The sequence below is a fragment of the Lagopus muta genome, chromosome 17 (assembly GCF_023343835.1).
Source record: "Lagopus muta isolate bLagMut1 chromosome 17, bLagMut1 primary, whole genome shotgun sequence".
Lineage (NCBI taxonomy): Eukaryota > Metazoa > Chordata > Aves > Galliformes > Phasianidae > Lagopus > Lagopus muta.
The window spans coordinates 6,613,234-6,634,439 of NC_064449.1; the positions used below are offsets into that span (position 1 = coordinate 6,613,234).

General features: G+C 47.1%; 1 protein-coding gene across 8 annotated transcripts in view; it reads right to left on the reverse strand.

Moving 5' to 3' along the window:
- Positions 1 to 21,206, reverse strand: part of CUX2 (cut like homeobox 2) — a 53,356-nt gene that overhangs the window by 16,244 nt on the left and 15,906 nt on the right. The gene's annotated exons all lie outside the window — the stretch shown is intronic.

Below are 21,206 nucleotides of genomic sequence, written 5' to 3' on the forward strand. Positions count from 1 at the left end.
AATGTCACGCCACTCTGAATCATTGATGCACTCTGAGTAAATGAAAATTATAATTTAATGCCGTGGCTTAAATAAGAAATAAGATTTCTGCCTGGTATTGTGCTGGTGTGACGATGCTCACCCTAAGGGAGGATGCTCACGGGGTCCCATACAATAGGACCAGAACTCAGTTCTCAGCTCAGTCCCCTTGTCCCCTCTGCCACTACTGCCACACTGTGTCTGCTGTTGGTGGGGAGGTGGCACACTGCCATGCTACCAGACCAGTGGTGCCTTCTTCTGCCCCATCCAACATTCATAGGTGAGAACCATTTTCTCCTGTTCCATTTCTCCATGTGCCACTGCCTGTTGGATGAGTTTCTCCAGCTCTACTCCATGCATGTCCAGGACAGGACTCCAATGGAACAAGGAAACCCCCACGAATGTCCCACTGTCCCCAAGAGCCAGGTCCTGGGGTGACCCCGTAGGAATGCTCCCATTTCAAAAAGCCACCAAGCTCAAAACTCAATCCCAATGCAGCCAAGGCACAGCACATCACTTTTTCCACTCTTCCCCTCTCTCATGGAGCTTGCAGCATGCTGCACCAGCCTGGATGCAAATTGCTTGTCATTCAAAATAAAAGCAAACTGCTCATTTGTAATTCAGCAGCCACCTGAGCGAAGCTGCCTTCTCCTTCCCAGCTCATGGGCACTGGAGCACAAAGATCATTTTTCTGCTGTTAAAATTGTATAAGTTGTGCTTTTTTTAGCATCTAATATACAAACGGACTTTCCTCTTTGCAGCTGAAGAGGAATTTCCTGTTTGCAGTTTCAGCATTGGCTTTGGGGCACATTGAAATTCTAATAATAAAGTTTAGAGTGGGAGGCATTGAATGGAAGGTGATGGGAGAACATCGTGTCAGGCACACTGTGCCCCATTGATCCAGCACTGAGATGGGCCCACTCAGATGGGCCAGGGCCCCAAATAGGCTGTTCCCATGGGATTTATTCCTGATGTCACCTTACAGACACAATCATAGAATCATTAAGGTTGGAAAAGACCACAGAGATCATCCAGTCTAACCATCAACCCACCACCTCTGTGCCCACTAACCATGACCCTCAGTTCAGCTTTGGAGAAGGGGAAGATACAGGACCTTGCCACTTCCCTGGCATCCCCACAGAGGGCCAAGCACCTCAGTGGGAACTGCAGGAATAAGGAGCTCGGAACAGCTCTCAAGGATTTTGCTCATCTTGAGTCATAGCATTTTGTTTCATTTCAGGTTTGGTTTTCTCCTGAAAACTACTACTGTGCGGAGGCAAATGGCCAAGCAAAACATCATTTTGGGACTTCAGAGCTGCCGAAAACGTTGGAAAACACTTTCATCAAAGTGAAACATATGGACATTTTCCAGGGATATCCCCTACTTGGGCTGCAGCCTCTCATTAACCACAGCAGACGCTGAGGATTCCACCTCATCAGCCCCAAAATTACACTTTTTGCCCTCAAACCCAACCCATCCCATAGGTGTGGTGGCTCCCAGTATCCATCCCCTGGCTTTGGGTTGCCGATGGCATCTCTCAGCCTCAGCTTTATTTGTTAACAGTGAACCAACCACAGCAGCTGGATTTTGAGCCAGCTCTGCTCTTTCAGCATCCCACTAAACTTCAGGAGATGTCAGCGACAACGATCCGTAAAACTTCCCATGGCCTCTGTGATAATTTGGGACAATTCCCAAAACAGGCAGTAGGTGGGGTTTTTAGCAGCATGCCTAAAGCCCTCCAAGCTGAATAAATCCCCGTCAAGAGCAGCCCTAGGGGCACCAACCCCAAACCAAGCTTCTAGGAAGCATGTTTGGCAGGAAAGCCAAATTCTCATTAATTTCTCTCTTCCCCCCCCGTTTCTCCTGCAGCACGGGCTCAAGGTGAGCGCGGCGCGGGAGCGGGGCGTGTGATGGATGACATTCCCGCGCCGGCTCTTTTTCATGGCTGGTGACTTTCCAGCAAAGCAATTATCACTGTAGAATGCGTAATAGCCTAATTAATTACTATTGTCAGGCTGGCCTCTGTGCCATGATTATACCTTACGAAGCCAACTTTTTAAACATTTGGAAGCAGAAATATTATTATAATTGACTGACAAAGCAGTGAAACTCCCCAGCCCGGCCGCGTGCCCGCATCCATACCGCGTGGGATCCAGCACACGCTCCTCCCCGAATCCTCGTATCAAGTGCGGGATAAGTATCAGTTATTTCCATCTAAATACTTGTGGCAGTGAAACACAAATGAGCTCTTTCTACGCAAGGAGGAACAGCTGTCGGGGGAGAAAGCAGCAGCAGAGACCCCAAATGTTGAAGAAAACTGATGAAAAAATACATTCAAGCTATTTTCTTATTCTTTTTTTTTTTTTTTTTTTTGCTGATGGATAAAGAAGTCAGGGAGAAAAGTGGGAGGGAAGAGAACAGTCCCACTGCACGCACACCCAACCCTTCGTTCCGCTCCAACTCGTTCTTCCAAAGGCAGAAAGCTTACATCGCTTTCACAAGGCCAAAAAGCAATTCGCGTCAAAAAGATCAATAATATAAAAATAAAGCCTGAGAATTCTAGTTAAAGGGAACGCCATATAAATATGTTGTTCACGTTCATGATTCGCAGATTAAAAAAAAAAATAAAATGAATCAATATAAATTCTTCAGATGATGTTATTTCTAATGAGAAATATACCGACACTGCTGCAAATAACTGCTTAACCGAGAAAAAGAAAAAGCATTAATAATTTACTTTATAATGCGCAGGCTATGAAATGAAAGAAAATTGCTGCTGGTTCTTAATTTTGTCGTAATACTTCCTGACAAGTTCAGTGACACTTTGGCAAAGTTCCTGAGAGCGGAGGACACCAATCTCAATGGGATTGGTTTTGCCCCTTGTCCTGCGCTGGCAGCAGTGGCATCACCCATTGGTGCTGTTTGGAGGTGCCAGTTGGCACCACTGGGAGAAGTTTCCCTTGGCCTTCATTTCCTGCATTGCCATCACCATCTCCATGGCTCCAAATATGCTAAGTGGAGCGCCCAAGCCATCCCCAGTTGAGGCCCAACCTCAATTCCCAGCGCAGCAAAACCATCTCAAGAACGCTCTGCGTTTTCACCAACACAATTCTCTCTACGTATCTTTTTTTCTTTTTTTACACTGCCAAGTTTAGACTTTTTCCCCAAATATATTTTTTCAGTGCGTTTGCTGACAGTTGGCGACTGTCAACCATCTGCTACCCGTGCGCGCGTCGGAGCGCGAGGCTGCAGCGCGAAGCGAAGGATGCCAGGCAGTGGGGACCAGAAACACCCCGCCGGGTGGGTTTATTCCCACATTTACAAGAAATATTTTCTTGCAAAAATATGCAAAACTTGCAAGTTGGGGATGAGGAGCTGCCTCTGCCAAAACTAAAAATCACTGCAAGGCCCACGTCAGTGGAAGAGGTGGTCTGAAGAGGGACTTCAGATCACAGCACGATGCATTATTAGGTTTAATGCAGCACAGTGGGGATGGGAATGCAGCGATATGAGATCCCTGCTCGCAGCTGGGTGGATTTTTGCCAGCCTCGTACTGCCTGGGCTGAGGATGCAGTGTCCATCCCGTGGGACAGCAGCACGGGTGCATAAAGTTTCACCTCCAATTTAGCAGAACAAAACTTTTAATTTAGATGTTTTCATCCATCTATCAGAATTAAAAAAAAAAAAAAAAGAAAAAAAAGTAAGTTTAAAATAATGACTGTAATAAATGAAGGTAATTAATTGTAGTTTGTTCCTTTACTGTCTAGTCAGCTTAATTTTACCTTTTCATCTAATAATGAGAAAATAATTTTTGTGCTCTGAGGGTTAATGATATGTAACTGCAAGAGCTGCTAATTGCATGTTGCAAACTATTCATCAAAATCCCCATCTGCGCTACTTGATTATGTTTGCTAAATTATTGCTTTGAATTATCTTTCATAAAGCAACTTTTGTAATTAGCAGGGCTTTCGCTTTGCTCTTTTCTCCATTGCAAGGATATTCAAACTTGGTCCGTTTCAAGCTGTTGCCATTAAGCTGCCATCATGGGCAGCTTTTTGTGATTCTCCGACAGAGAAATAAACTGGCCTTTATCTAATCACGACGAAAAACAAAAGTCAGGTTTTCTCTCGGCAGGGACGATTTATTCCTTCCTTCAATCTCCCTCCTGGCCCCCATTTCTCCTTCCTTGAGAAAGAAATTACATAGGAAGGATGCAGGAGCCTAAATGTGTATGAGCTGCATTCCGAAATGGCAGAGAAATGGCAAAGGAACCCATCTACCACAGCACAGGTTAATATTTTAGAATTATTTTTTTATGCCCATTTACAAGAAGGACTAGAGAGGGAACTCGTGCCATTCATCACTGCATTTTTATGGGCTCCTTCCCATGACGCAGATGATGTAGCGTCCTGCTCTCCCTGTAAATATTCATGGGGAGCACAAAGAGAAGTGCAGTTTGCAGGAAAAAAAAAAGAAAACCCAAAAATTTAAGAGGGAGAAAAGGGAGGAAAAAAAGCTCCCCTAGAGAAAAAAAGGGGAAAGAAAAGTCCTCTAGGTGGGCTAATGCCTCCATGTGCAATCTTAGAGAGGCCAGCATGAGGACTATGTGCATTGAGCGAGCATCACCCTTCAGCCCCATCCAGGGTTATCTGCACTGATCCAGCAGGTGATAGAGGGGCAACATCCACCCCACGGGTACGAGATGAAATGACCCCTCCTGCCTCCAGCAAGGGCAGGTGAGGCTCAAATGGTGAATGGGGAGATGAAGCAGCACTTCATGGAGTCATGGAATCGTGTCTGGAAAAGATCGTCAGGTCCAGCCATCAACCCATTACCATTCACCATGTTCCTCAGTGACACATCACACATTCCTCAAGATTTTAATGTCCTTCCTGTCCTACATGGAAAAGAAAAACAAACTCAAGGAAGTTGTGTTTATCTCAATCCGCCCTTTGGGATACCAGGTCTGCTCTGAAGCACACCTGGTGAGGAGGGCAGCCACACTGGTAAAGAAGCTGCCACCAAGCCAGGGGTTGCATCCCAGTGTCACCTCTGCCACCATAAATCCAGGGGCACTTGGTAGAGGGACAGGTTGGGCCCCGCAGGACGGAGCTCATCCGTGCACCGTGCATCTAATGAAGGCTATTGGAAAAAATGCAGTATTTAAAAGACTGGAAATGTATTCCTATTGTTATCACTCTCTTTTATGTGTTTATGCATAGTGCATTGGAATGAATCAATACTGGATTGCCCTATAAATAAATGAGCATATCAGTAAACTGAGTAATAAAATGAAGTGATGAAAAATATGGAAATCAGACGCATTTGTGTAAATCCAGTTATTGTTTACTTTAATATTTTCTTATGCAGTTACGTAGCTCCAAAGAGACAGATTTAAAATAAGGTAATGCTCAGCAGATGACAGATCCTAATGTGTCGCTGCCAGCAAGCGCGGCGTACCGACATCTCCCCAGGGGGTTTCCATCTGAGCACAGCAGAGGAGTGCAGTGAGCAGCCCCTGGTGAGGAGCATCACAGACCCAGGGAGACAGCGACAGATCCCACAGGGATGCATCACCTTGGCCTGTCCAACACAGGACCAGAACCCATGCACATGACTACTGAATGCCATTTGAGACCCCAAGGACCACGTGGATCATAGAATCATAGGATGGCTTGGGTAGGAGGGACCTCAAAGATCACCCAGTTCCAATCACTTCCCATTGTGCAGGTTGGTTGCCAACTGCTAGATCAATCCCAGAGCATCCTAGCATAGGGATCGTATGTCTGGAGAAGCTGTGGTTGGGATGATGCATCCTCACTGAGCATCCCCTGCGATGCTCTTGGCTTTCCATTTTTTCATCCCATCCGCCTCCAGTCCAGCAAACAGCCTCCGCTAACATTTATTTTGGAGTTGCTCTTTTTTTTTAAAACATTTTTTAGGAAAAAAAAAAACCAACAAAAAAACCCACTCTGTATCTCCCCCATCTGGGCTGTGATCTTGGCACCAAACACCCAGCGCTTGCTTATTGGGAGCACCACGAGATGCAAAGCCCAAGCCCTGACACCCCAGCACCCGTGCGAGACACAGCCACAGTTTAGGGGCGGCCATCCATCCCCATGGCTAATCAGCTCCCTTCCTTGTTAGCCACTTACATCTCCAGTTTTCAAACTCTGGCTGCAACAGAGGGAAATGTGCCATCCTGCCGAGTTAATTCTATGACAGCAAATGTACTGTACTTCAGGTACATTTTTCTTAAATTCCCGGCTGAGTTCAATTAAATGTTTATGAGGCTGTTCGCGTTCCCCCCGTCGCGCCGCCAACTTAGGAGCAGCAGAATTCAGCTCCTTCTGGAACAAAACGAAAACAAAAGGGGGGGGGGGGGGGTGAAAAAAAGAAAGAAGGGAGGGAAAAAAAGGAAGAAGAAAAAAAAAGAAGTGTTTTAGGAGCACTTTTTTTTACGACTGTAATTCCCCTGGAATGATTCCAACGCGTGTTGGCAATATTGACGGGGGGGTTGTACGAATAATTGAAGAAAACGGGTATGAAACACAACAGCAAAGCAAAGGCAAGCGGGTGGCTGCGATAATCAGAAGCTGATCAATATGCTCCGCTCCCCAGCCCACCCTCCTCCTTTCTTTTCCAAAAGGAGCAGTGACATAAGCTCATCAGTAACTGTAAAAAAACATCGCACTCCGAGTGTCAAAATAGTCAAGTACAGCATATTGTATTGCCAGATTTGATTCGGAGTCCACTCTGCTGCCAGCTTACATACATCAGCGGGGAGGGAAGCAGTCCAACTGTGACTTACTTACACTTAAGTGTTCATAAATAAGAATTTCAGGATATGTATGGCTTTTTAATTTCGGCAGAATTTGAAACAAAATGGTGGGGCTGATAGGAAGTAAACTGACCCTCAGTGCCATCACTGTAAATCACAGCCCTGGCTCTGGCCAGAGGTGCCATCACCGAGGCTGACATGGGACAGCCACCACCAGGCCACCGAGATTCCCAGCTCATCCCCACCATCCCCTGCTCACATCAGGATCACATAGAGCATTAAGGCTGTGAGCCACAGTGAAGCAGAGGGGCCTTTGTCTGATGGGAAGATCCGTCGGGAGCTCGCAGCCCCGCCACGAGAAGCTCATTAGCCAGACTCTAATTACTGCCCTGCAGTCTGCGGGAAAAGACGGAAACCATAAAATGCAAAGAGGGGGACACTATTAATTGCTTTTTGATGAATTAGGTGGCAGGGGGTCAGGAGGTGCTGGTGTGGGCAGCGTTTGGGGAGCGTTTGGGGCAAAGTGGGTTTGCAGCAGGGCTAAGGTGGAACGCAGAAGGCAGGGGTGCTTGGGCGGGGGAATGAGGATGCTGGTTTTGGCTGAGCTAACAGCTGACAGTGTTGGGTACAGGGATCAACATTTGGAACCCTCTGGATAAGGAGCTACGGGGAGAGGAGGGATGTTACTGGAGAAACCCTCTGTCTCAGCCCTTTTCCATGGGGCCAGAGCATCCCTCTTGCTATTCTTCAAACCCCATTGCTCCCACGTGCCCATCTAGCATGGAGGACATGGGGCCGTGCTGGCAGGCAGGAGTACCCAAGACATCCATCATTCCCTACGTATTATGTAAATCTGCAATGCTAAAGATGTATGGAGTCAATTATCAGGGGTCACTGCTGGGTGTAAAATTCATACAATGAAGCTCTTGGTCTCAAATGAATTTGTGAGAGATTGCAAGCTTACTGCCTTTTATTGGACAATATAAATATTTCACTGTTATATAAAAAAATATTGGAGAGAAAGCAGATAAAACCAGGTCCTGTGTGTATACAGAGAAGCAGGGAGTGAAAAACGGCCGTCAGCATCTTTCTAACGGCCTCGCAGTGCGGTACGGGAACACAGAGTTTATGAGCAGGTTGGGGATAGGGGGAGCAGAGTGAGCAGAAAAGTCCACCCCAATGCATCCCTACAGCAGGGGAGGGCAATTGGTGCACTGTGGATGGGCTGCTGGTCACAGTGCAATTATCAGCATCAAGACCATCACAATGGGGCCACTGGGCTTGACTGTGGCACTGGTGGGGACGGTGCCTCCAGCCAACACGGCTCCGTGCCCACATCTTCCTTCCCCAGTATCCAGTAGGTCAACCCAACCCTGCAACCATAAAGTGGGAGAAAATAAAAAATAGAATTAAATTTAAAAACTTACAGGAATCGATCCCTCTTTCTCCATCTACCTATATTTTATTAAAAACTTTCACATCAATATTAATGGTTAAATCCTTGCTGAGCTGAGTTTAATCACCTGTAAACTGCATCCCCAGCCACAGCGCTTTGCTGCAGGGTATGACCCAAGGGGGAGCGGAGCTCACAGCCCCCTGTGTCCCCAGGTCCCCTGCTGTCACCTCCAGCCATATGGGGAGGGTACACGTGCTGAGCCAGAGTCACCTCCCAATGACATGGATAGGGATGGACCCTACAGAAGAAATAAGGAGGGCATGCAGGAGAGAGGAAAGAATGGGAAAATCAGGATCCTGGATAGAAACAGGTTCACAAGTATAAAATATCTGGGGCTCTGGCTGCCAAAAGGTACCTGCTGTCAGATGCTATGTGAATCACAATGCTTGCATAGGAAGGATTTGAATGGAGTCCATTAGTGCCTGGGATGATGAGTCAGGATCAGGGGCAGGAACTGCAAATTCACGCCTGGCTGGAGCCAAGAGAGAGCATTGGTTGGGTTCAAACAGACTCCTCTCAAGCCCCCCAAAAGGGAAATACGTATCAATAGTGCTGGCTATAGGCTTTCCCATATGGCCAGGAACTCCAGCACCGTGCCATGAAGTGTGCAGGCATGCAGCCAAATCCTGAACTCTGCAACCCAGGCACAAAGCAAGCGGCTGCGCCGCCGGCTCCAGCCATCTGAAATGGAATCGGGCTCTACAGCACTTTATCAAAGCGCTGTAATGGGATCTCGGAAAGGGCAGAGATTGGAGACACGCGGTAGATTTCCATTCCCAAGGAGATATGAAAAAGCTGTGTTAAAAAAAGAAGGAAAAAGAAAGAAAGAAAACATATATCAAGGGCTGCTATCTCATGGGGTATAACTGGGGGCTGCTGGCGGATATTCTGCTGCCTGCTCTCCACCTTGTTGCTGATGCATGGCAATGGGGCTGCAGGGAGCCTGGTGCCATCCCCACCTCACGACCCCATCCCCAGCCAGGGGCAGCCCCACCGGCAGCACTGGAGGGCCCCGTTTCCAGCAGAACATTCATTCATTACCATATTCATTCAGTGTTTATCTCGCAGATGTACAGATCTGTTACAATGGAGAAAAAAGAGAACTCAGAATTTATTCTCAAAAGATATTCAAATTAGTTAATCAAGAGTCCTTTTATTACGTGTCTCGTGTACCAGCAGCAACTATCCATCGAGATAAATGATCAGCTGCTAATAACTGATTACATTGCAGCAAGTGTTTTCTTATCCCTATTACCACCATGTTTAAAGACATTTTATAAATTTCTAATTATTGCAAATTGTTTCTCCTTTTGAAAACATCTTCCCATACTCATCAGCTGTCAATTTCTCCCCAAATCTCTCTCACTGAAGGGCGTTAATAGGGAGGGAAGCACAGAAACAGGCATCCCCATCACCTTGTCCCCATTGCCCCTGCTCACACGACCCCAAAAACTCCCCACTGTCTGGAAAAGAGCCAGGAAAAGAAAACTAAGGGAGACGGAAGGCAAACTGAAAGCAGCCGTGAGATTGATCAGACTGGGACCGTGCTGTCTTAAAGCATGATCCATCTTGACAAGCACGGCGTGGTGGCTGGGGCCGTTTTCCTGGGAAGGATTCGGTGTCCAGTGAACCACGGAGAAATAAATAAACCAGCAGTATATAATGTGGCTCTTGACAAGTGCAAGACATCCGTTCCTAAAGACACTGGCATCCGAGGTCAGCGCGGTGCTTAGGAGGGTGCTAAATAAGATCCTGCTTTCCTCCTGCATATTTTACAGATGAAAGCTGTTCCAGCCTGACAGAAATAGTTAAGAGGGTTCAAAGCCAACGAGGACTTTAAATCCAGCCACCGGCCCCATGCCGCCACTCCAGCCTATTTCTGGGATCCATTCATTACAGCAATCAATCAGCATACCAAAAAAAAAAAAAAAAAAAATAGCAAAAACAATGATAAAAAACCCTCTAAGCACTCTTAAATGCTGTACTGGAAAACAGATCTCCTTCCATTGCTTCAGAGCAGGGATCTCCAGGACGTGGGACAAGCAGAGACCACAGGAGAGGAGGAGGAAGAGGAGAAAGGCTCCAAGAGAGCAGGGCACACAACACGACATGTTTGTGGGGCAGAGTACGGCTGCATGGCTGCCGGGAAGGGAAGGGGCCATGGGCAGAGGACCAGTCCCGCCGGCGGAGGCCTCTTGGCTCCGTGGGGGCCCAGAGCAGGGGAGGAGACGCCGCAGGCACCAGCCAGGCCATTATACGCTTTATTGATGCTGTTCTGAAGAAAGCTAATCAATATATTAGATTTCCCAAAGAAAGAAAACACCAGCTGCCAGCAGCGCACGGCTCCTCGGCCGCGCCGCGGCTCTCCATCAAGGCCAGGGCCGCGAGGGTCGGGGTCAGGTTCAAGAGGAGGCCTGGTGCTCACGGGGTCAGGCCAGGGCCACGGCTGGGCTCTGCGGTGGGATGCCCTGAGCTCTGGTGGGCTGAGATAAAGCCAGGAAACCCGCAGGTATCCTGCACATCCTCCCTGTAGGGAAATGCCAGGGAACAGCCCTGTGCCCTACAGGGCAGAGCCAGGGGATAGATCTGTGCTCTGCAAGGCAATGCCTGCGGATAGACCTGTGCCCTACATTGCAGAACCAGGGGATAGACCTGTGCCCTACAGTGCAGAACCAGGGGATAGACCTGTGCCCTGCAGTGTAGAACCAGGGGATAGACCTGTGCCCTACAGTGTAGAACCAGGGGATAGACCTGTGCCCTACAGTGTAGAGCCAGGGGATAGACCTGTGCCCTACAGTGTAGAGCCAGGGGATAGACCTGTGCCCTGCAGTGTAGAGCCAGGGGATAGACCTGTGCCCTGCAGGACAAGTCCAAGGGATACACCCGTGTCCTGCAATGTAGAGCCAGGGGATAGACTTGTGCCCCAAAGGACAAGGCCATGGGATAGGCACAGAGCCCAGGATGGAGGATAGACATTTTGGGACCTGTCCCTTGCAAGCTGTATCTGCTCAGTGGAGCCACTGCAGCGGCACTGCATCGTCCCAAAATTTCACCATGGATCACCAGTGCGATGCCCCGTGGGCAGCCATACCACAAAGAAAGGCCCCAGCAAGCAGCACAATGCTGAGAATCCAGCACTGGCAGGGAGGATGAATGACGTCATGGGGAATTGATCAGTGTTTTAATAGAATTAGATCATTCTGGGGTTTGTAGAGCCGTTTTCCAAACCCCCAAATTGTGCACATTTGTAGTCCTAAGCCTAAAGCAGGGCGCATTCAAACAAGGCAGATTCAATGTCCCACATTTCCCCAGGATTATCTGAACCATATCAGATATAATCCAATGATCTGTAAAGTGATTATACCCAACTGAATATAAGAGATCTCTTCTGGTAATGCAATATTTCATCCAGCTGCAGACATTAGGAGGAGGCAAACAAAGGAGGAGATTTAATAAGAGGAAATAAAACTATAGGCAGAGATAGTTTTAATTTTTTTTTTTTTTGTATTGCATCTAATTGCAATCAACAACAGACATCTGACACAGTGACAGCATCAGCAAAATTGCTGCTGAGAGCACAGAATCTTTGTCTAAAAATAATCAGACATTCAGCGTGCCACTGTTTGTTATAATGGTAATCGATGCTGGAGGCTTTGAATTCCATCAATTTATAGATCTGCTCTGTTCTGCCTGGTGATTGTGTTCTGCACACATCTACTCCCTCTCAGCGCAGGCAGCGCCGGGGCACTGTGTGATTAAGATAAGCTCAGATTCCTTTCATACATTCCTTATCAGCTCTAATTCTCCACCAGGCAGAGATGTTCGCAGCAGTTAAAGATTAGTTCAGCTTCTCAGACGCCAAATTTGAGGGTATTGATCAATAAATCAAATCAGAGCAATCAATTGCCCAATCAGAAGAGTCTAGCCGATGCATTATTACTGGCGCCTTCGAACCAGGGCTTTCATGGGTTTCATCAAAACACTGCCTGCCTGGCTCCCCGCCAGCTCCCAGGCTGCCTAATAGACTCCGCAGCAGAGGAGCTCCAGCCCAGCAGAAGAGCAATAAATTTCTCATCAAACAGCCGATAGAGAAACAAGATGAACATCTGTTTTGCTGCAATGAAACTCCTGTGTTCTTCGGGATCTGCAAACCAGGTCTGACAGACCACCCCAAAGGCAGCTTTGCCTTCCACAAAGCAGCAAAGCAGAATATTTGCCAGTTATTTCAATCAGGTAATTTAAGAAGACTTTGCATTCGCCCCTCCGCAGCTGCTGGAGCTTTACAGACAGGATTCCAGCTCAGTCAATAATAAAAGCCATCCTGGGACCCTGTACTATGAAGGCAATTTTATGATACCCATTATGTGGCAATGTAACTTCATTAAAAGCTGTTTATTCCCTCTAAGCATTTTAAGCACTTTCCCTCACCCATAAAGCAGAGCCTCCCAATGCACCAGGAAGGCTTTTTTGTTGTTGTTTGTTTTTTGTTTTTTACAAAAAAGCCATTTTCTGGCATTTCCTCCTTGGGTCACTCCCAATGCCGAGGGCATCCTGAGCATCGCTGTGAGGTGACACCCACTGGTGGGGGCACAGTGCCCGTGTGCTGCTCCAAAATGCACCCAGTGACCAAATTCACCCACCTGGGGCAAAAACATCCCCCCCCTCCGCTTCACCCCTTGAGACATCAGCACCTTTATTTTGTAATGCCCATGTCAGCTGCAGGGCATCCTGAGCGCCTGCCGCATGGAAAGAGAAGGAGAAGCCATTTCCCAACCATTTCTTGCAAAAACAAGAAAGGAAAAATAAAAGAGAGTGAAAGAGCAGCGCAGAACTGAGCACCATGTGAGGCAGCCCCACACCAGCCGGGTGCCTGCTCTGAGAGGCAGCCGTATATTACGTTTATTGTGCACTCAAGATGAGCTATGATTCCTGCAGCTCTATTTAGGTGACATTTATTATGCTGGCTTGTTTTATAAATTAACATGGACAAGGGACCCTAAAATTAGCCGGCATCATCTGGCTCTCTGCTGCAAAAAGGATCTGGGGGGAAGGCTGGAGGTGCCTGGCACCTTGCACACACCCCTGGGGGCAATCTGGGGACCTTCAGTCTGATTTTCTAACCTAACATCATAACCCATAGCCCCTAGAGACCGAGCTGCAATCATGGCCCAGTGGGGCAGACTCCATCCTGCAGAAAACAGACACATCCCATAGAACAGCAACCAAGAGACAACATAAATACTTAAAATCAAGCAAACAACCCCAAATCTCAAATTTAAGTTGTTCCTGTTGGTAATTTCCTGTGTAAACACACACACACAAAGGCAAACCAACAAAAAGGCCATCCTGTTGAGTCAATTCTACCCCAAAAACACCTTCAGGAATGTGCATGCAGGACACAGCTCCAACCCCAGCAACACCAATCCTGGCCATCAGGAGTCTGATTTGTATAAATCTCCATCTTTCCAGGAAAATCCTTTCAAAACTGCGTGCCTTTCCCCAAACCCTTCTAATGCAACAGGTCAGTGCATGGCTGCATCCAATGTGTACTCGAGGCTTCTTTAAACAACAGCCCTGGGTAGCCAAGGAAAAATAGAATTACTAGAATACATTTTAATTGATTTACAACAGCACTTAGTAACAGTGATAAAAGAAAAACTTGTTTTATTGGCCTGTGTGCTAATTAGCTGCACTGACTCTGGTAGGGGATGTTGCACTCACGGCACAACCCCGACCTTCACGCAGCCAGAAGCAGCTTTCATACACAAAAAATCCTTTGTAATAACAGGAGACAAATGTTTGCCAAGGACAACAGGCCGCTCTAAGCGTTATCACCCGTGCTCCCAACATCAAAACCCCAGCCATTTCCAGCCAATGGGAAAAAGCAGCCCCATCATCTCCCCTTCCTGTCCATAAATGAGCCTTCATTGCAACTTCGGCGGATTCTTCCCCTAACGACTTTTAAGGGCAGCAGATAAAGTCGAAAGGAGCGCACGAGAACCCAACAAATGTTTAATATTCAATAAATGTGTCAATTTTACATACGGAGGCAAATGGGTCTTTATTGAAGAATTGGTAAACTTCCTCAGAGGAAAGTAAGTGCATTTTAGCCTTCAAGGGGTCCCTGATGAATAGAAATGGAATGTGATTTGTGATAAAACTCAGCTGCTCTATAAAAGACGTTAAATAAATGTTGCTGTTTCACTAGGGATATACAGAATTGATTGCATTATAGACTGATTCAAAGATGCACACTCTCACAAGCCACCTGCTTGCTTCTGTGCACAGCATGGCCCAGCCCTGCTCCTCCATGTGCACCCCAAGCATTGGTCCAGAATTTTCTGGAAGTGCCATAAAAACACCAATCCCCATGATTTGGTCCATGGTGCTGCGAGGCACATAGCCCAAGGAAGTGCTGCACCTCAGCAGTTGAGGTGGCATGTTTCTGTTTGCAAGGGTTTGTTGAAGCTTTTACACTGAGGACAGTATGGCACTGCACAGGGTGCCCAGAGAGGTGGTGGTGCCCCATCCCTGCACACAGCCACGGTCAGGGGATGGGGCTGTGAGCACTGCTGGAGCTGTGGGTGTCCCTGTGCACTGCAGGCAGTGGGAACAGACGGCCTTTGTGGGTTCCTTCCAACTCAAACCATTCTGAGATTCTTTGATTACCATTTTCCAACGTCGTCACTTCTGGAATCACTATTACATTCAAAAAAGCAATTAAAAACATCATCATCACCACCACCAGCATCCCAGGGCTGGTGCCAGGACCAAGCCAAGCTCCCATCTCCCTGAGCACCCTGCCCAGGACAAGTCGCAGTAGAACCATGAGCAAAACCAAGGGCGGCAAAGCAAACATCCCGGCCTCCACACAGACAAATGAGAGGCTGGCGGTAGCACCACGGCGAGCACAAACTGTGATCTAATTGTGCTGTTGCTCCATCATCTTTAATCAATAGCACCCAGGGCTGCCACCGCTCACACAACCCAAATCCCAGCCTCCGCCAAGAAACAGCATGCTGTTAAAAAGCCCAATAGCTTTTCCCAGCTAATAGGTGGCTCATTCCCTCAACCCCGCTGATTTTTTAAAATAAACCTAAATTCCAATAATTGTTTAATGTTTATTTGTATTTAGCTCTGGCTCACCTACCCTGTCTTCCTCATGTCAGAAATTGATATTTGGTTCAGGTGGCTAGAAAAAAAATAATTAGGAAATGGTTTATGTATCATCAGAGTTGAACATGCTGCAGGAGCTGGTGTGTGTGCACCACGGCCTCCACGCTCCATGAATTCAGGTTTGCCCCAGCAGCATTTGCCACCACAACCCTGCCCCCTACAAGAGCATCCCCTTACCCCCTACAGGAGCATCCCCTCATCCCCTACAAGAGCATCCCTTTGATCCCAATGAGGGCAACCCCTCATCCCCTACAAAAAAATAGTCATCCCCAACAAGAGCGTCCCTTCATCCCCTTAAAGCACATCCCTTTGTCCCCAACATGAGCATCTCCTTCCCCACTCACTCCGAGCCAGGCTGAAGGTGCTCCTGGAAAAGTACAGGAGCACAGCAGCCAATTCCTGCAGGAGATCCATCATGTCGGATTAGCAACTTAGTTTCTTATTAGCTATTTTCCATCCTATCATATTAATATTTGTTTTCACTAATACAATGCAGGAGTCTTATCATATTAGCAACTTTCACATCACATTAGTGAAAACAAATACTAATACAATACAATACTAATATGACATGATCTGATGGGAAATTGCTAATACAATAAGACTCCTCTACCATTCCAGTGCAGAAACCACACGAGCCCCAGTTCCAGCTCACCCTGAACAAGGCACATACCTGCTATTCCTAAAAACAGCCCCGTGTTCTGTATCCAACGGGCACTGGAGGAATGAGGAATGATGCCCAACACATCCCCAAATCCTTGCCCCACCACTAAGCTGACAATGGGAGGAGGCTCAGACACCCATGTGAGCTATATTTTCCACACCTGGAACAATTTTCCTGCTTTTCTGCTTCGTTTTCCTGAAAGTTTCACCTCCAATCTCCAACCCTACAAACTCTGGGCTGGAAAGCAGAAGGCAGAGGGATCTTCCCAAGGGCAAGAAGGGGTGGACATGGTTCCTGCAGCACCCGCATCTCCCTAGCCATGGAGAAGAGCATCCAAAGCATTTCCTTCCAGCGGTGCCAAGCTTTGGCACGCTCAGCAATTTTCTATTCTCTCAGCAATTTTCTGTTCTACTGAATTAGTAGTTTGTATTGAATTAGTATTCATTTTCCCTAATATGATGTATAGGCATAATCGCGTTAGTGGCTCTGATACCACATCGGGTTCCACAGTGGGAGTACTGCCCTGCTCCAGAAGCTTGCACAGGAGAGCAGAAGGAGATTTCACCTTAGCTTGGGCTTTGGGAAACAAACAGGTCTGAATTATTGAGGAGGTGGCTCTGCTCAGAGTCAGCACTAGGTTCCCCACGAGAAAATGTCTCACATTTATACTCAAACGAGCTGCACATGCACCAAAGAAGAATCACCCCCAGCATGTATAAGCTTGCCTGTTGCCAATATGTACATCTATTGATTTTAAGCACCCACATCTGAATATTCTGCTTGGAGAAATCCCTGACCCCCCTCTGGAATTAAGAATTAGCCAATGAAGTTTGGCACGGGCTGCCCAGGGAGGTGGTAGTCATCATCCCTGGATGCATTCGAGAACCATAGAGATGTGGCACTGAGGGACACGCTTAGCAGGCATGGTGGGGATGGGTTGGAGTTGGACTTCGTGATCTCAGAGGTCTTTTCCAACCGTAATGATTCTATGATTCTAAGTTGCAACAAGCACAAGAAAGAAAATCCTATAAGAAAACCATGCACCAAAAACCAGTAGTGGCACCACATGAGTTCTCGTGCCTTGGTCAGTAGCCGTGTTGCACAACAGGCGTGCTACATGCATGTATGCATATGACACCCTCGCTGTTGACATCCTGCAGAGCCTCTCACACCATCCCAACCCCGACCCCAGGAAGCTTCCTGGAATGAAGAGCTCCTGGCACACATGGAGATGCTGAAACGTGCCCCCATGCACTCAGAAACCCAACGCAAATCCCGAGCCTTCACTGTCAGTGCTGTATATCACTTTGAGATATATACCATATTAGCAAAAAGAACTGAATTATATTGCATTCATGATGCAATTAAACACTTCACTAGGAATCAATGTAAAACTGATGAGGCCTGAAAGTAGTGCATATGGCTTAGAACATTATAAAACATTACCTTCACTCAAATCCTTTTCAGTAGCAATTTAAATCTTCTTACAGTTACTGCTGCCAATGGTAAACCATCTACTGATTCATAACAGTGCATGGGAACGAATGAATTTTTTTAAAAATTTATTCAACTACTAAATTACCCATGAAACCGGAATAGCTGACAGGAGTAATCTGAATTATTATTAGCTCTGCAAGTATTCTGCATTAGCCAATTTAAAACCACGGCTCACAGGCAGAAACCAGTTAGTACAGGCAGGGTGTTAAATGACTGCCATAGTTCTTCATTTTACTGCTGCTTACGTTTAAAGGTCAAGAGATAAAAATTACATATGACTGCAAACACAGAAAGGGTGTTTATCTTTCTTTTCTATGAATCAGGTCAACCATAAACTTTAAAAACATTTGGGGGATACAAACATACAAAGTAGGATGCCTCTGAAAGAGCTCAGACTTTATGGGGGCTTGCAGAGGAATTGGGGGCTCCTGCTCCTCCTCCACATCCTCACCATCCTCATCCTTGTCCTCACATCCATCCTTGTCCTCATCATCTCCTCATCTTCATCATCCTCATCCTTATCCTCATCACTCTCCTCCTTATCCTCATCATCTTCATCTTTATCCTCATTCCCCTCCTTATCCTCACCATCCTCCTCCTTGCACTCACCATTCTCATTCTTATCCTCATCGTTCTCGTCCTTCCTGGGTTTCATGTTTTCCTTATGCTTATGGCGCAGCAAAACTGGATCCAAATGGATCAAGGTTTTGGGTCTCTGCTCCACCAACCTCATCCTATGCACAGCCATGGATGTCAGCACCCCAAGACATGGTTTCGGGGTCAAGGACCTGAGCACCCCAAGCCATGGAGGGAACCAGTCTGTTACCACCACCCATGAGCATGCTGCCAGGGACTGTGCCATTGGTGGTGAGGAGGAGGAGGCAGAGTGGAAGAGCACAGCAAGGAGGCCGCGTCTCTTTAAGCTCACATAACACTGCATCATCCTTTCTCTTCCTATTTTCGGTTTTATTAGCAAAGCAGCACAATGTTTATACTAGTGGGTATTACATTTGCCAGAACAATTACAGTATGACAAATGGCACATCAATGTAATCCATCAACTCGGCCAAGACAGGAATCCTTTATCCAGGGCTGCCATTAATTCCCAGCCCAGTCCCTGGGGTCCCATGCATCAGTAGCCATGACAACCTGGGGGATGCCAGTGGCATCGTGCCGGTGGGGATGGGCACCCTGCACCCAACCAGGGAACACCAGAGCCTGCGGGAACCCCAGCTCTGCAGCAGCTGCGGATTCTCCTGTGTCTCACAGCATGGCTGGGCTCACAACCCTTGCACTTTTTGCTCTCTACCAAGGGCGATAATCTTGGAGTTTTTACCCTGGCAGCCTGACAGCCATTCTTCAGGGGAGTTTTCAGAAGTTAATCTCTCTGAAACGTGCACATCTGTAGTAATTGTGTTAAAATTGACCAAAGGCATCAAATGTTTTGGGGGGAGATAGCACAAGCTGGAAGCCTCAGCTCTGCAGGAACCAGATTGGAAGCGGTGGGGCTGGTGGGGATGAATGTCATTCAGCTCACAGATTTACACAGATTTACACAGATTTAAGTAAAAACACGGGTCAGGGACCAAGTCAAGACATCAAGGCTGGACCAGGCCATGTGGGGCCACAGTAAGTTCTGGAATTGGATGGATGAGAACGGGCTGTCCAGGCAGGCTGTGGGGTCTCCTCCTTGAGATCTTCAAAAGTCAGCTAGACATGGTGCTGGGCACCCTGCTCTGAGTGTCCCTGATGGGTTGTGACCCTCTGGGTGTTGCACCAAATGGACCCAGAGATTCCTTACAATCTCAGCCAGTCTGGAATTCTGAGGCCCCAGCACTTTTCCAGCACTGTGCTTGGATGCTGCCATGTGTCCCAGGTGCACAACCACAACTGCACCAAGATTTGAGAAGAGATGAGATGAGATACAGGGTGAGATAGATAAGGGATGAGATATGGGATGAGATCGACCCATGGCTGTATAGGAACTACTGAGAACCATAGATTCAATATCTGGGGAAAGGACCAGGTCAGCCCTGGGAGCACAGGTGAAGGCAATTCATGGGTGTGACCAGAAGGGGTGTAGCCTGGCTACTCTTAGACCTCATTTAAGGGCTGACTGCCACTGGGGAAGGATCTCTTTCTGGAGATCTCTCCTTGGCGCAGCTTTCCTCTGCAAATCTAGAATCTGCTGATACAGGTGAGCAATCACTTCCTTTATAGCACCTTTCTGTCGTGCTGGTCTTTCTGCTATCACACCTTTGTTGTAATGCCTTTCCCATGGTACTGATCTGTCAGTTGCTACACATGGCCAAACATCACAGGAAGTGAATCCCATGGAGATGCTCTGGGCAGCCTTCAGGCAGCCATGAGGTTTATGCAACACCTGTAAATGAACACACTGGCCAAAAAAAAGACAAGCAAATGTCACCATGCAAGAATTCCCATGGGCACAGTGTGCCCTGCAGGAAATGAAATGCTACTCAGAAGCCAAAAGCAAGAGGAAAATCAAAGCCTGCTAATGGCCATGAGCACCCTGGGGTTGTTCTCTGCCAAATCAGTCTGGCCACAGCCCAGGGATGCAGGCAGGCACCAACTGTCTCACCTGTATCATTAAGCCATTACTAGAATCATCTTATCCCCATTTATAATGCTCAATACATGCTCTGAAGACTTCTCTAATACTGTAATTAGATGGAAAGCTCAGAGGGATGGATTAAATCGGGATGGCATTTTATGCAATGGTGCTGTGTTTTACAGGGGCCTGGCTTGAAAAACAGGGGAAAAAAAAATACAAATTCTCTGTAGATGCAGGCGACTACAAGTGGGGCTTTCTGATAATGCAGCCCTTTGGGTCATTTTCCCATGCCAACCTCCTCCCGTGCTGGGTAATGTGTGGAGCCAGGCATGGCCTCATCCAGTGGCCACATCAGCCTGGATCCTGTAAATCATCTCTGAGCCGTCCCCGCAATTTATAGGCAGGACATTAAACATTATAGCCACTGACGGCATCAAATTACACTTGAAAAATTGAGTTCTGACGGAAAATGAATTTAAAACCTAAATTAAATTAAAACCTAACGAAATTAAAATTAGGTTTCTAAACTAAAATGACTTTTTAATATTTTCACGAGGAAAAAAAAAAAAGAAACCCTTCTGTCAACTAATAAAATCTGCCAGTGTCTTTTACAGCTGACAAGTCCTGTCTGGTTGCAGCTCTGTTGCTGCTGCATTACAACTAACCAGCACAGAAAAGGGGCTGATGGTCTTCTGCACTGCTCCTTCAGCAGGGCTGAGAAAGGACAGTGATGCCTCCAAGCAGTTAAAAAAATAATCCTAATTAACAGGATCTGAGCAAGCAGCTGGATGGGCAAACCCAGCACTGTGCAGTGGGGACAGCTTGAGATGCTCAGGGATCAGATCCATCTTGGGGCATGGCACTGGGATGCCATCAATGTGGTTTTCTCCACATTTGAGGCTAACTGAAGCCTCCCAAAGTCTGTCCCTGATCATTAATGGTGGTAATTAATTCATCCTGCTTTTTAAATAGCGTTCGATGCATGAGTCTGCCTGCTCACATCTTGATCTTTCGTTGTCACAGCTTTGATAGAAGAGA